This window comes from Pinus tabuliformis, chromosome 4_2 (assembly GCF_031772625.1).
Source record: "Pinus tabuliformis cultivar Carrire ecotype Pingquan chromosome 4_2, CPIR1, whole genome shotgun sequence".
Classification (NCBI taxonomy): domain Eukaryota; kingdom Viridiplantae; phylum Streptophyta; class Pinopsida; order Pinales; family Pinaceae; genus Pinus; species Pinus tabuliformis.
Window position 1 is genome coordinate 743,440,087 of NC_142304.1, and position 4,943 is coordinate 743,445,029.

Below are 4,943 nucleotides of genomic sequence, written 5' to 3' on the forward strand. Positions count from 1 at the left end.
TTCCTCTAGAAGGAAAAACTAAAATATCACGGATGGGTATTATTGCAAGAACTTCGCTCATGGGCACTGCCATGGGTAGAGTGGTAGCCGCCATGTGCTAGAAATTGACATGCAAACTTCTAAGACAGGTAGAGCATTTCATGCCAGTAACAGTTTTCGTCTAGAAGAAAAAACTAAAATATCACTGATGTGTATTATTGGAAGAACACCAAGAAGTTCTGGAAGGGCGACAACATGGAAGTCCCTCAGAGGTTGTTTTTGTTTAACTCCAAGGAAGAATAATGGTCCCGTATTGCTTGCAGACAGAGAAAAGAGATGAAGTTTGTGCTCATCTTACCTCCAGAAACGAAAAACTGGACAATAATGCAAGCAATGGAAGATCTGATGGGATATTTCCTGATCATACAAATTCTGTTTTATTGTATGGTCACATGGATCAGTCTTCAAGTGTGGAATCTAAAGGGCTGGTTGCTCTAGATTTGGCAATGACTGAGGAAACTTCATCCAGATTGGCCAACATGACTAATATTCAAAAGTGGGAGTCCTCCAAGATTTTATGACGAAGCTATGATCACAACACAACACAACAACGAAGCTTGTGTATGCCCTGTGTCTTAGACATTTTGTTCAAGCCAAATCAAAGCAGGGGCAGTCCCACGAGAAAATCAATTGATCATTTGTGACCTTAAAGCCAGAGACTCAAAGTGCTTTATTCTAAATTTTTTCCTAGTTTCTTTTGTAATTTCTTACTTCCCATGATGGTGCTTCATTTCATGCACTTATTTTCATTGTAATTTGATTCTCACTTGTAAACAAAAATTGCTCATTTGAATCAGATCTTGGATTGGTTTATCATTTTAATTGTTTTCGTCTGAGAATCACTCTTCTCATAGGATAGCAAATATGAATTTTTAATGGCTTGTAATTACAACACGCAGGTTGTTTGAGCTTGGTGTACTTATGTGATCCTAGGTCACATCTCATGCATTTACTTCCAAGAGAGTTTTTACAGTTATGCCTGGTATGTAGGATGTTCATTGTTAACTTCCACTGTTTAACTAAACATATTTTGTTATTGGAACAGTCGTTATAATTAACTTTTGAGCTTTGTACTGCTGGAATATGTACATCAAAAAATACCCTTTCTGATTTTAGCTTCATTTAAGCAATAGGGTAGGTCCTTTGGGATAAAACTAAAGATATTAGTTTGTCATATATTTAGGTTTTGTTGAATGTTTTTGTGAGAAACACTATGGGCATTCATTTGGAAGTTTTTGGAAATTTAATGTTTTCGAAGTGAAATTTCTCTGTGAAATTAATACAGCAAAATGGTAAGTTGTTTCATTTGGCTGTTGAAACTTTGATGACCTGCATCCTTCTCTTCTTCTTGAGACTTAATGGCTATTTGCAATGGATTTAGCAATGACTGAGCAAACCTCATCTAGATTGGCCAACATGACTAGTCTTAAAAAGTGGGAGTCCTTCAAGATTTTATGACGAAGCTATGATCACAACACAACACAACAATGAAGCTTGTGTATGCCTTGTGTCTCAGACATTTTGTTCAAGCCAAATCAAAGCAGGGGTAGTCCCACGGGAAAATCAATTGATCATTTGTGACCTTAAAGCCAGAGACTCAAAGTGCTTTATTCTGTATTTTTTTCCTAGTTTCTTTTGTAATTTCTAAGAATAACTCTTCTCATAGTTTAACAAATATGAATTTTTAGTGGCTTGTAATAGCAACAGGAAGGTTGTTTAAGATTGGTGTACTTATGTGATCCTAAGTCACATCTCATGCATTTACTTCCAAGAGAGTTTTTACAATTATGCCTGGTATATAGGATGTTAACTGCCATTGTTTTATTGAACATATTTTGTTATTGGAACAGTCGTGTTATAATTAACTTTTGAGCTTTGTACTGCTGGAATATGTACAACAAAAAATACCCTTTTTGATTTTAGCTTCATTTAAGCAATAGGGTATGGACCTTGGGATAAAACTAAAGATATTAGTTTGTCATATATTTAGGTTTTGTTGAATGTTTTTGTGAGAAACACTATGGGCATTCATTTGGAAGTTTTTGGAAATTTAATGTTTTCGAAGTGAAATTTCTCTATGAAATTAATACAACAAAATGGTAAGTTGTTTCATTTGGTTGCTGAAACTTTGACGACCTGCATCCTTCTCTTCTTCTTGAGACTTAAATATTATGTAAAAATGTCGGATGAGCCAAAGTTGTCAAGTACATTCACAAAATATAACTCTTAATTAGTGTTGTCAGTGTGGTCTAATGATCCACAGCCCAGCCTCTGGATTTGCAAACAGGGATTGTGGAGGGGCTAGGAAAGTGGAAACACAATTTGGGAAGAGTAATTCTTAAAGCTATGATAAAATGAAGCAAGCATATTAGATCTTATGAAAAAGCAACAAAGGAGTTTCATCACTATCATTGTAGTGATTTTTTTCCTTTATTCAATAACAAAGAAACTTGTAATACCAATGTATTGTGATGTTATTATGTAAAATAGTATGTGAAACAATTTGGATGAAGGCAATACTATAGTAATAATGGTTTAATTTTAAGATCATGTAAAATAGTATGTGAAACAATTTGGAAAAACACAAGATTGGGCAAGTTGAGTGGGGACTGTGAAATAGGAACTGTAACATGATCAACAGGGAGCAATAGATTTTTTTTGTTTATCAACAGGAAAAACACATGCTTGGAGAAAGTGTGATCCAAGCAGTGGAACCCCCTCTCTTATCTCCCTATGGTGCAAAAACAAATCCAAAAAAAATTACATAGACTAGTCCAGCAATAGATGATGAATGTGAATAGAGGCTTAGGACACAGATGTAAGTAAGAAAGAAAATTGTGGCAACAATGTTGCCAAGGATTCAAATTTAGGGTTGGAAGTCAGCTACATGGCTAAAAAACTTTTTAATAACACAAAATGATCACAAATCTCCATTTATAAAGGGAAAGTAACTTAATTTGACTCTCTCTTTACTATATAAACACGTCTATGAACATAATTAAGGATGTGATGAGCTTTCAGCTAGAACATATATCCTGGTCAGTACACTTATAGAAGGCTTTGAATCCAAGTACTTAACAACATCGAAATAATTTTGAGAGCTTCCATTCTGTCATGGAAGAAAGCCATTGATAATATGGGCACAATAGGGAGGGCCAAAGTGCTAATCACATTTGAGAACAAGGAAGAAACCAAAAAGATCAAACCCACTCCACCAACCAAAGAAACCTGCCATCCTATTGCAGACCATATCAATGTCATATAGTAGGAAACTTTCCCTGTTGTGAAACTCTCAGCCTCCTTTTTCATATCTCTGAACTCCCCACTAACAAACAATCCAACTATGCATACCACACTAGCAACTATGGATGTGAAAATTTGCATCTCCAGAACCACTGCAAAGGTCTCCTTCTTTATAACCCTATTGAATACAAGTTGCATCAATGGTTTATAATAGTATTCAATACAAGCTGCATCAATGGAGGAAGCAACCCATAGATGGTAGAAGCTCCAACAGTACACATGAATCCTACTATGTACTTGGTAGTATTCACTCGCTTAGGCCTATCACCATCTGAATGAACTGCAAGCATAATTGCACCCAAAGTCAGCAAAACGAGAGAATTCAGGATATATGGAGTAATTTTCTGCGTGTTCAATATAAATGCAAATACAGCATTGAAGGCCAGTTGACTTGAACAGAGAAGAGAATAGGTTGAAATAGGAATATAAGAGATACCCCATGAGTAAAGCAGATTGTCTCCAGCTAGAAGCAAGCCCAAACCAACATAAATTAGCACTAATTTTAGTGTGTGCAGGGTAATCTTAGAGGCTTGTTTTCCTTGATAAAGTACTAGAGGTATGAAAAGAATAGGACATCCTGCCAATTGCACCAGAGTTGATATCCATCTGCTCTTACCACCATCATCAAAGTAATACCTGTTAAGAAGCATAGTAGTATCTTGACCTACAATCATTGACGAAATGCTGAATATTACAAGCACCCAATGGGTCATCCTTTTTCCTGCAAACATCTTTCTATTGGGGCCTCTTCCTGGCTCTGCATCCCTGATCAAACCAGGGCTTGAAGTTTCAATCTCTCAAGGTCAGTCAAATTATATGACAACTGCTTGCAGATAGACAGTTCAATCAAATATAAAATTAATCGGAAAGATTTAACAGACATACCCTCTTGTACTCTGCTGTGGCTTTCTGGAATACCACCCATCTGAATATCACCCATTAGGAATGAATTACCAGTGTGCATCAAGATCAATCTGAATTCAAGTTCTGAAAATTGGTTATTAAAGCAAGCACGTGGTATTTACTGAAGGATAGAACTAGCAGTGGAGTTGTGAGAAGGTCAATGGCCGCCCATATGCAACTCATTGCTTGTGCTTGACTTTGAATTGTGCATGGATTGTTTAGTCCACAGAAGGGTGGAGTCATATTTTTATTATATTGATCTTATCTACGCTGACCATAATAGTCCAAAATGAAATGTTAATGTCGTGGTACAATTCGTAAAATCAAATTCTAGTGTAAAATATAATTTTTCAGTTAATTAAAAGGATTCATTCTTTCTCTTTTATATATATATATTTCGGGGGAAAACATTTTTTATTGAATTTTAGTTAGCATTTTTTTGTTAGGGAAAAAAATAATCATAATTTTATTGATATAAATGACTGAAAATTTATAGACATCCGGTGTGTATTTATGTATCAGAAAACAAAAAAAAAGAAAAAAGAAAAAAAAAACAACTAAATTTGTGAGAAATCATGAGTGGAAAGAGCTCTTATTTCATTCTAATTAACACTATTTCGCTGGAATCATAACACAAAAGATAAAATTTTATAACAACCAGTATAGGTGATTAAAAGAATAATTATCCCAAAAAGAAA

The 4,943-nt window shown here is 35.1% G+C and overlaps 1 pseudogene; it reads right to left on the reverse strand.

Moving 5' to 3' along the window:
• Positions 1-3,087: 3,087 nt before the first annotated feature.
• LOC149171741 (putative purine permease 11 pseudogene) lies at positions 3,088-4,282 on the reverse strand (annotated as a pseudogene).
• Positions 4,283-4,943: the final 661 nt, after the last annotated feature.